This window comes from Phoxinus phoxinus (assembly GCF_949152265.1).
Source record: "Phoxinus phoxinus genome assembly, chromosome: 1".
NCBI lineage: Eukaryota > Metazoa > Chordata > Actinopteri > Cypriniformes > Leuciscidae > Phoxinus > Phoxinus phoxinus.
In genome coordinates, this window is record NC_136876.1 from 1,507,447 (window position 1) to 1,519,230 (window position 11,784).

Consider the following 11,784-nt stretch of genomic DNA (forward strand, 5'->3'; position numbering starts at 1 on the left):
ACAGTTAAATGTGTTGATGTTTTCTTTTTCTTTCTGAGAACGATTGATATGTAAAGAGAGTTAAAAGCAGCAGTCATCCGTGTTACGAGATGGCGTACAAGGACAGGGTTTGAAACTGAGGGATTTTTTTTATTTTTTTATTTTTTATTTATTTATTTATTTATTATCTGTTTGTTTTCCTACTGTGCTATAATCTTTTTCCTTACTAGTGTGACTGCGGTAGTGAGCCCGGCATTAGTAAATTGTTTACTTGCTTGCTAATTAATTAAGGGTTTTCCCCAACAAAAACAGCCTTATGCTTCTTCATTCTAAACCTTTTCTTCACAGGTTCAAGGAGAGTGATCTTTTATGATGTGATGTTTTAATGACTTGAACTTGCATTTATTATTACTATTATTATTGTTATTATTATTATGTTTGATTAATAATGATAAAAAGTGAGGAGTTGTAGTGGCGGTTTTATGATATTCATTGATCTTTAGTAAAATATAGATGATTCAAAGAATGTCACATGTGTGACTCTCACTTGTTAGTGTGAGAAGATTCTGTTTATGTACCTGGGAAGGCAGAAGGGAGAGACACTCCAGAGAACAGACGAACGAGGACCTCTGACCTAGATGTCAGAAGGCCATTTGATGCAGGGGGGGGCTTAGTGACGAATCTAAACTAGTGTTATGGCTTCCTTGTCTATGGAAAACCACTGGATGGAAAACTACTGTGGGAGGAGGGCTCTGAAGAAGAAGACCTTGAATCTTAGATAAAAGCTGGTTCAGTCTGTCTGGGGGTGTGTCACTCTTCTGCACAGGGTAACAGCTGTGTATTAGACTGCTCCTTCTTGCAAGAATAAATACTTTTAATTTTATAATTTGACTCTGAGTCTCCCTTACGCAGTGATGTTTGTTTGATGAATTTTTGTCACAACACCCTCAAAAGATATTAATAAACAGCCAACCCCATTATAAACCCCAGTACAATCCCAACTTTGTCACACCGAACAATTCAAAATCAAACAAAATAAATTACACAAGCAACCCCAAAATCATATCAAATAAAACTATAGCACACTCAAACCCAACCAAAGAAATCAATTCCACTGCAAACTTAAGTAAACAGTTCAGGCGTTTTAAAGCTTCAAACTAGTACAGAGAGTACAAGGGTTGGCTGACAACATGAGGCTGGGAAGTGATATACAAACAAAAAGGAAATGAAAATCAAAAAGAAAATACCCCACTAGCCAGTACGATTCACCAACTCTATACACTCATTGGCTGGAGGCATACAGCGCACACATGCAGGTACTGGCTAGATGGGGAAATCAAAACAAAAACACAAGAGGAACAGCGATCAACTAAACCTAATACCAAAAACAAAAACATTGTTAACAATACCCAACAATGACCACAAAGCTTATTTGTTACTTTATTCTCATTATAAAACTAAAATCAAGACAATTACAAATACTATACAAAAGCTTCAAATTAGGCCTACCTGCCACCAGCCACCAATCCTGGACTAACTTCCAAGATAGGAACGGGCGTGACCAACGGCCTACACATCCACAATGTTTGCGTCTGCATTAAAAACAATTCCCTAATGTAGTAAAACAAGGCTTCTTAAATATGACACAAAACAATCACTATTTATTTAGCCTACCTGCTCACCAGACCGCTCATGCACAAACCAACACGGACATGTCACCGGACAGCACAATGTTTGTGTCTGCATTAAAAACATCTAATTCAGTGAAACAGGCTTTGTGAATGTATAAAATAAAAGTCAATATTCACTTGGCCTACCTGCTCACCCAGACCGCGTCTGTGCACCAACACACAAGGAAAGGCTACCAAACAGCACAATTCCACACAAAAGATTGGACCTCCTCTCTAGGCCTCTTCTTCTTCTTCTTTTCGATTAATGGCAGATTGCAACCATGACTATAAGGTGCATACCGCCACCTACTGTACAGGAGTATGTAACATGAGCTACATTGTAACTATATCATATTAAAAAAAAAAAAAAAATCCTACTATATATCCCTATATTTTTAAGATATTGTACCTCCTGAGGGACTTATACTTCCTGAGTATCATTAACCCCATCTCCTATTGTTCCTATAAAACCTTCAAGATTCCATTCTCTTCCTGTCTGTCTTACTTTCAAATTTAGACTCCTTCTCTCCTCCCTATATTTCCTACAGTGTAGTAGTACATGTTCAACATCTTCCTTTGTCCAACAATCATAACAGTCCTCTGTTTGACTTTTGCCTATTAAAAACATTGTTTTATTTAACCCTGTGTGATCAAACCTCAGCCTGGTTAAAACACACTCTTCTCTTCTATTATTTCTTATTACACCCTGTGCATTAACATATTTTTGCAATCTATAATAATTCCTTCCACATTTATCCACATCCCACCTACCCTGCCATTTCTTCCTCTCTAGGCCTCCATACAGGTGCCTGCTTAAAAACCCTCTACCTACCTAGCCACGCCCTCTATTAATTGCCACCTCACCGGCTACAATAAGAAAAGGAAAACTGAAACATGTGGGCTTCATCACAAGACGACAGAATGGCGAGCGCTAACTTACAGCAAAACAAACCACGAGACTAGCTATGTTAGCAATTCCTTAAGCACTCAAAACAGCAGTTCTCGACACATCTCGACTAAATATGTGCACTCATCATAAAATACACGTACAAGTTACCATGTGCACTAAAGTTACAACCGGTATATTTCAAGTTTACATTGCTGATGTGAACACGTACCTCTCTCAGTCCAGTAGAATGCAGACTGAGAAACGCACTTACATGACAAACAACTCTCCCAATACCTGTGAGCTACCATGAAGTGACTGAACAATACAAGATTATGGTGAAATAAACTCACATACCCACAAGATAGAAAATGGAAGGTTGCAAAAATATTTGTCATTCTTTAACCTGTTACATAAGCATTTATGTCTGTCTATCTATTCATCGTACAGTAACTGATGCCAATTTAAAAAAAAAAGTATTGCTAATCCTAACATTATATTCTGCTTCTTCATTATAAATCCAGGTATCTAGAAATATAGAAAATAATATAAATAATTTAAATTATTCCAAATATAAATAATGGTAAGAAAAACAGTTCATAAACATAAACACAGAAATACATTTTCATATAGTAGCCAACAAACCCCCTCAGTCTGCTGACACCAATGAAATGAGCTTTAAGTGACAATTTACAGGAGATCTGGAGACATCAGCATAATAAATGAGGTGAAAACAGGAACTATTGTCATGAAATAAAGAGTGTTTTCAGCAGATCTGTTAATATTGATGAGCCTCAGACTATCAACACTCATTCAACAAGCCATTCAGGATCATCAGCAGATCATCTCACTTTATTCTGAGTGTTTGCTGTTAGAAACACATTATTTGAGTCAGGATACATGATAAAAGCCTGTTAAACTGCTCCATTGAAAGACAATACTGTTATTTCTCACACTATGACATGGATAAAACATCAATAACACAAAAACAATCACTAATGACACTCATCTTCATAAACCACTACAGATAAATAACTACAGCAGCATAATGTAGCTTTCCTGTAGCTCAGTGGTAAGAGCATTGCGTTAACAACGCAAGGTTGTGGGTTCGATCCCAGGGGATTGCACATACCTATGTATAAATGTATAGGATAATGCAATGTAAGTCGCTTTGGATAAAAGCGTCTGCCAAAAATGCATAAAAAAAAAAAAAAAAAAAAAAAAAATTATATGTCCAAATTAATCTAGTTTGATCTTATGATAACTACATGAATCACTATAAAGTAAAATAGCCTAATAACATGTTACATGCGCAGAAACTGAAAATTATTAAAGGGATGGTAAAATGCCCTTTTCACAAGATGTAAAATAAATATCTGATGTGTGTGTGTGAAGTTTCAGCTCAAAATACTCTATGATATTTGTGAATGTTAAAGTTGTCACTTTTTGAAGGTTAGCAAAAACGCACTGTTTACTAATAAATGTGCTCGACTACAACAACCCCTATGCAAAGACCTGCCCTTACAAGACCCTCCATCCCTTCACCGGCCCTTACAAGACCCTCCATCCCTCCACCTGCCCTTACAAGACCCTCCATCCCTCCACCTGCCCTTACAAGACCCTCCATCCCTCCACCTGCCCTTACAAGACCCTCCATCCCTCCACCGGCCCTTACAAGACCCTCCATCCCTCCACCGGCCCTTACGAGACCCTCCATCCCTCCACCGGCCCTTACGAGACCCTCCATCCCTCCACCTGCCCTTACGAGACCCTCCATCCCTCCACCGGCCCTTACGAGACCCTCCATCCCTCCACCGGCCCTTACGAGACCCTCCATCCCTCCACCGGCCCTTACGAGACCCTCCATCCCTCCACCTACCCTTACGAGACCCTCCATCCCTCCTCCTGCCCTTACGAGACCCTCCATCCCTCCACCGGCCCTTACGAGACCCTCCATCCCTCCTCCTGCCCTTACAAGACCCTCCATCCCTCCACCGGCCCTTACAAGACCCTCCATCCCTCCACCGGCCCTTACGAGACCCTCCATCCCTCCACCGGCCCTTACGAGACCCTCCATCCCTCCACCTGCCCTTACGAGACCCTCCATCCCTCCACCTGCCCTTACGAGACCCTCCATCCCTCCACCGGCCCTTACAAGACCCTCCATCCCTCCACCGGCCCTTACGAGACCTTCCATCCCTCCACCGGCCCTTACGAGACCCTCCATCCCTCCACCGGCCCTTACGAGACCCTCCATCCCTCCACCGGCCCTTACGAGACCCTCCATCCCTCCACCGGCCCTTTAAATCCTGCCTGTTGCCTTTCACCATCCACTTATTTAGCTGCTGTTGCATCAATTTACTTGCCATCTCCTTTTCGCTCTTTCTTTTTCTAGCCCCCGACAGCTTTTTTGCTTTATCCATCTTTTTGCGCCACTGTGTAAATGTTAGGGTTGGTGATGTCACTAACCCGGGAGGAATGTCGTGTAGTCTCTACCAGCCGTTTGTTGCAGCTGTTTAAAAGCAAATATCTCCCTTTGCTTTGAACTTTGAGCGTTGTAACTTTGCAGATGTTGTTTATGCTCAAACAGCAACATTACACACTAACTAAAGTTAGAAAAGAGAAATCATAATCAACCACCCCTTTAAAACGTTTAAAAATAAAGAGCACCACAAATCCAAGAGTAAAACGCTATTCATATTGTTTTATGGTGCTTAATTTAAAAGACCTTTTAATTCATTTTAATTATTCTAAGGTTAGGTACAGTAAGTAAAATCTGTTCTAATTAATAAGCATTTTAATTTTCATACTAACAGTAATTAGATTACAGAAGACTTCTCTGTGGTAAGTTCAGCTCAATCTTTTGTAAAAAAGAGACTTATGGCAGGCAAGCTTCTTACTTTAAATTAAATGTAATTTTATTAAATACAGGTGTACTAGTTTACATACAAATTACTAATATATAAAATACAATAAATCAAAACCAAACAGTTTACACGGTTTGACTGCAGGGATGGGCAGTATTTCAGATACATGTTTTTAAAATACCTATTTGAAATACAAAATACTATTTTGTATTTTAAAGCCTTTGGGGAAAAAAATCAAATGTAATTTGTATTTATCCACACGTCAATAGTAAGAAGAACTGGCATACACACACACACACACATATTGAAACAGCCAATACTATATGATGCTTAATGTAATACTACAATAAGACGTGAAAGATAACTATATTTTTTTATTAGTCCAGTAATCAGACTCTGTTCGACAAGCTTTTAGTGCAAAAAATAGCATCTGAATAATTAGGTTTTTCCTGGTCTGTGGCGGAATTGTTTTCTGAACCTGCAGAATATCAGCAGGGAACGTTTGCGCCAGAACACGCCTCCTCTGTTCACTGAACTGCCCCGGGAGCGCAAGTTCATTCCCTAATTTACCGACGTGCGTCTGTGGAGGGAAAAGTCCGCTGTGTGTCGGGTGTAAAATAGGAATGATACATGCCTTGGTGTACAAAGTAAATTGCGCTGGGTGCAAGATAGGGCCCATAAAGTCTGAATCGATGGAACTTTTTCTAAATCGTTTACATAGATAGGTCCATTTGTGGGGTTAGCAAATTTATCCGTGCAGCTTTTAGTGTGCAGGATTTATTGGTTAATAGTGTCAAATGAATCTAAATGAATTCTAATTTTAAATTTTAGATAAACTTTCAAATTTTAATAAACCTATAGAAACAAATAACCTTTACATCAGATAAATATAAAATGACTATACTCAGAAGAGTTTGAACTTATCACTGTTTGGGTTTTGTTTCTTGTCGTTGTCATGTTTCAAAAGGCTTGTTCGACTTGAACCGGCGCTGGACAGACCGATCGGTTTATGACATCAAAGTACCGCGAGAGCAATTCAAAAGCATACGGACCCGTCTGCTCTCAAATCACTCTCGTGGTACTTTGATGTCATTCACTGATCGGTCTGTCCAGCGCCGGTTCAAGTCGAACAAGCCTATTGTCTTGTCATGTGATTCCGTTTGTCATGTGATCCTGACATGTGTCTTGTCATTTGTTTATGCTCTGATCATTGTTCACAGGTGTGTCTTGTTAATTTGTCATCATGAATTTGTTTGTCCCAGCTGTGTCTCGTTTCCCCTGATCTGTGCTGTGTATTTAAGCCCTGTGTTTCAGTCTGTTGTCGTTGCTATCTGTCTGGTTGTTCCTGTGTCTATCTATGTGAACTTTTGAGTTTATTTAATAAAGAACTATTGCATACTTGGATCATGCTTCCTCCTCTGCTTTAGCCACTACGGAACACAACAACAGACCCATTAAGGATCCAGCAGTAGAGACCGGACCAATATGGACCCAGCAATCCGTCTCTTCCGTCTCAGCCAAAATGACCGCCCGATTGAGGACTACGTGGAGGAGTTTTGTGGGCTTTCCCATGGGGTGGATTTTCGTGACAAGGTCTTGAAAAATATGTTTCGCCATGGACTTGATGAATCGATTTACTACCTCATGCCTGACAATACCCCTCACTGCACTCTTGTGCAGTATTTGGACTTTGCCCTTTTGTGAGCGGCTCATCATTTACTGTGGACTTTTGTGGATGAGGAGCCCCGCCGGCCCACAGTACGAAAGCTGTCCCTAAAACGCTCAGCCCCGATTTGCCGGCTTCTTCGTGTCATGCCTGCTGAGCCTGAGATTCTTCACGTCATGCCTGTCGAGCCTGAGTCTTCTGACAAGATTGCGCGCATGAGTCAGCCCGTCCACGGAAGCTGTCCCTGAGATGCTCAGCCCTGATTTGCCGGCTCCACCCTGTTCCTCTGAACTGCCGGCTACGCCCTGTTCCCTTGAACTGCGGGCTTCGCCTTGTTCCCTTGAACTGCCAGCTACGCCCTGAGCCCCTGAACTGCCGGCTCCATCCTGTTCCCTTGAAATGCGGGCTTTGCCTTGTTCCCTTGAACTGCGGGCTCCGCCCTGTTCCCTTGAATTGCCGGCTCCGCCCTGAGCCCCTGAACTGCCGGCTCCGTCCTGTTCTTCTCATAATGCCTGCCAAGCCTGAGCTTCTTCGTGTCATGCCTGTCGAGCCTGAGTCTTTCGACAAGATGGTGCGCATGAGTCAGCCCGTCCACGGAAGCTGTCCCTGAGATGCTCAGCCCTGATTTGCCGGCTCCGAACTAGGTGTTTGCTAATATTAGTATTTAATTACAACAAATCATGAAATATTCATAGGAAAAAAATACTCTTAGACTTGTTTAAAAAGTTTTATGAATCACCACAACATGATTTCATTTTATTAAAAAAGATTCAGAATAATACAAAGGGAAAAAAAACAAAGGACCCGTAAAAGTAAAATGTAAAAGACCCGAAATGTGGCCCCGAAAAAAACCTCTCCAAGGCTTTTTATACTAACCCTGGTCCGGGCCGCCTTCTAACAATGGGCTGTTATTCTACTACAGCCAATTCCCTTAAAGGTCAAACTTTGGACTTATCCTAGTCCTTCATTAACATAGGCTTGCAGAAGCACATATTCAAAATATCCATTTTCTTTTTACACCTATTCTATGCAGCACATAGACAAAAGCTTTATTTGGTAAGTGTCACGGGTATATGAAGGAGGGCTCAAATGCAGAATGAGTGTAAACATGTTTTTTTAACAAACAGTAGACAGATGACAAGATGTGGTGGGAGAGGTGAACAGTCCAGACAATAGGCAGGGATGAGACACAATGACAGCCGTTGTAACTAGCCGAGCAGCAGTTGTAACTAGCACAAGATGACTGTAGGCTGGAGAGTAGTAATGGCAGAGCAGAATGAGACCTGAGAATACCAGCAATAGCCAGGCAGGAACTTCAAGTACAACAAACAGGCAAAGCACTCAGGGATCTCAGGCTCAGCACCAGGCTTGCTCCAAAGCTAAGAGTGTAAGCAGCCAGGGACGCTCTGCTAGCAGGACAGGACTGGAACTACAGACACAGGAGACAAGACAGACAGGACCGATGGCAGAGCTAAAGAACAAAACAAAAAAACAAAACAAAAACTTCTACAAATAAAACACAAGAGGAACAGGTGAGCACACTCAGACAAGGAACAGGTGAGCACACTCAGGTAAACGAGGACTTAACTAGACAAGAGGGTGTGGTTCTGGGAAACAAGGAGGCAGGAGCAAAGGAGCACATGGCCAACACAAACAAAGACAGAGCCATATGTTGAAGCACAACACAAATATAGAGACATGAAACAAAAACACAGACAAAGCTTCCAAGGCAGAACCCTGACAGTAAGTTTGACTGTCGCAACCCTTTTGACCTTTCTCTAGTTTCGCACATTTTCAAGGTCTAAGGCGAATGATGTTCACAGTTACTTTTAAAAATACATGTGGTCCTAACAGTCTAAACATATTGAGTCCACATACACAGACACACACAACACCTCTGACAATGAACCATAAGTTCGTAGGCCAAGCTCAAATTAGGCTTTAAGTAATTTGAGCTTGTCCTGCAAATTCAACATCCTCATTTGAGCAGTTTATTTCAGTTTGCACTGTGTATTATTTTCCTATTTAATCGCTCAACTGGTTCGATAATTTTAACTAACTGCTGAGTACGATGAATCCGTCCGTTCTTAGGGAGTCGAGCCTCAGTGGGTGATCTTCGCCTTTCTCTCCCTTCTCCGTCTTGCGAGCTCTCTTTGTGTTGTCCCTCTGGAGGTGTTCAACTATAAAATAATCCATAAAAATATCAGCTTGTCTGTTACATTAACATTTCTAATTTCTGGGTCATCTCCATCCGTTACTTTCAAAGCATGCAGATAGTCGTTAATATATACCATTTCTTCAGAAGAAGTTTTTTTTCTGGGAATTTATCAGAAGAAGATTTATCAGAAGAGTTCATAATCCTATGATCTCCAATATTTATTACAACTTCAAAACAGAAACAGTAACTCACTGCCATTATAAGTGCATTATGGGGAGCCAGGACATTTTTTTATATATCTCTGATTGTATTCGACTGAAAGAAGGTCATACACACCTAGCATGACTTGAGGGTGAGTAAATCATGGGCTAATTTTTCTTTTTGGGTGATCTCTTTAAAATGCTTTCTCAACGGATCTGCCAGCGCTGTGTAGTAATGTTGCTGCGTGATCGAGATCGGCCTACGAGTAAACCGCTGTCTAGTATTGCTCCGAGCGGATAAACTGTTTGCGCTGCGCAGCTCAGACGAGTAGCGGGGTTTCATTCTGCTTTCGTTTGCCGTGTGATGTGTCTCGTATGCGGCAGAAATGGCAGCTCTCTTGCACCGGCAGAAAAAAAAGTTCTCTCCAAAAAGTTTGCAAAATGTGACCACTTACTCTCAGTCTAGAGCCCTGTATAGTGCTGCATTTCTGCTTTACATGAGCGCCACCTACTGTCAGAGAGTGAATTAGTGGGTTCTTTGCATTGATCTGAACTGACAAATTAGACAATCCTGTTGGTTGAAAACGAGTTAATAGATATCAAGCTAACAAAATGTCCTGTGGCTTTAGGGTGATGTGTGGCTAACTTACACAGAGAGACTTTGTTGCTCAGCATATGAAAATAAACTACTTACCGGGATCTCAGACTGTGTTTAAGTGGTTTCTCCACTGTATGGATCTTCATGTGTCGCTTCAAGTTACTTTTAAAAGAGAAACTCTTTCCGCACTGATCACACGTGTGCGGCTTCTCTCCAGTGTGGATCCTCTCATGTCTTTTCAGAGATGATGACTGACTGAATCTCTTGTCACAGTGTGAACACTTGTAAGGTTTTTCTCCAGTGTGGATCCTCTCATGTGATCTCAGAGATGATGATTGACTGAATCTCTTGTCACAGTGTGAACACTTGTAAGGTTTTTCTCCAGTGTGAATTCTCTCGTGCTGTTTTAAATGTTCCGCTGTAGTAAAAGTCTTCTCACACTCAAAGCACATGTATTCTCTCACACCAGTGTGAGTTTTCTCATGTCCATGTAAATATTGCAGTTGTGAAAAACTCTTTCCACAAACAGAACATGAATACGGCTTCTCCTTCGTATGAACTGTCAGGTGTTGTTTCAGCTCTGATGACCTAGTAAATGTTTTGCTGCATTGATCACATGAGAACGGCTTCTCTCCGGTGTGGATCATCATGTGATGTGCAAGACATCGTTTGGTTGTGAAACTGTTTCCACACTGATCACATGAGAACGGCTTCTCTCCAGTGTGGATCGTCATGTGTATCTTCAGGGCACTTTTAATAGAGAAACTCTTTCCACACTGATGGCATACATGCAGATTCTCTCCAGTGTGGATCCTCTCATGTGTTTTCAGATGTGCTGACCGACTGAATCTCTTGTCACAGTGTGAACACTTGTAAGGTTTTTCTCCAGTGTGAATTCTCTGGTGCAGTTTTAAATTGTCCGCTGTAGTAAAAGTCTTCTCACACTCAAAGCACATGTACTCTCTCACACCAGTGTGAGTTTTCTCATGTCTATGTAAATTACGCAGCAGTGAAAAACTCTTTCCACACACAGAACATGAATGCGGCTTCTCCTTCATATGAACTGTCAGGTGTCTCTGCAGGTCTGATGCAATACGAAATGTTTTGCCACACTGATCACATGTGAACGGCTTCTCTCCGGAGTGGATCATCATGTGAAGATTAAGGGATGATGATTGACTGAATCTCTTCCCGCATTGATCACATGAGAACGGCTTCTCTCCAGTGTGAACTCTTATGTGAATCTCAAGACTTTGTTTGGTTGTGAAACTGTTTCCACACTGAGTGCAGGTGAAAGATTTCTTGGCTCTTCTTTTCTTTAAAAAAATATTTGTAGTCTTTGAGCAACTCAAAGGTTTTCCTCCAGGTTGGACATGATGTTCCTCCTCCACTTCTCTCAGTTCTTCACTCTCCTCCTCCACTTCTCTCAGTTCTTCACTCTCCTCCTCCACTTCTCTCAGTTCTTCACTCTCCTCGCTCTCTTCCATCGGGTCTGACAGAAAAGAAACAAATATTATTTTTCAGTACATCAAAATTATTCAAAGAGAGAAAAATGAAGTAAAAGGACATTAAAGTACTGAAGAAAACCCATTCTGGTATACATTCTGTACCATTTCATAGTGTAACGGTTTATCATGTGACAATCTGGGCCTCAGGTCAGGAAGCAGACGGACTGGCTTAACCGACCGTCTGCTAGCGGCCTCACGTCACCAAGGTCAGATAAATCCCATCACATAGAGACTCTTTCATCTAGATATCAT

General features: G+C 41.4%; 1 long non-coding RNA gene across 1 annotated transcript; it reads right to left on the minus strand.

The window, feature by feature from the left end:
- Positions 1-1,486: 1,486 nt before the first annotated feature.
- LOC307006146 lies at positions 1,487-1,909 on the minus strand. The gene is made up of 3 exons (XR_013799407.1): positions 1,797-1,909; positions 1,654-1,719; positions 1,487-1,571 (listed from the first exon to the last, which is right to left on the minus strand). It is a non-coding gene; the product is annotated as an uncharacterized lncRNA (long non-coding RNA).
- Positions 1,910-11,784: the final 9,875 nt, after the last annotated feature.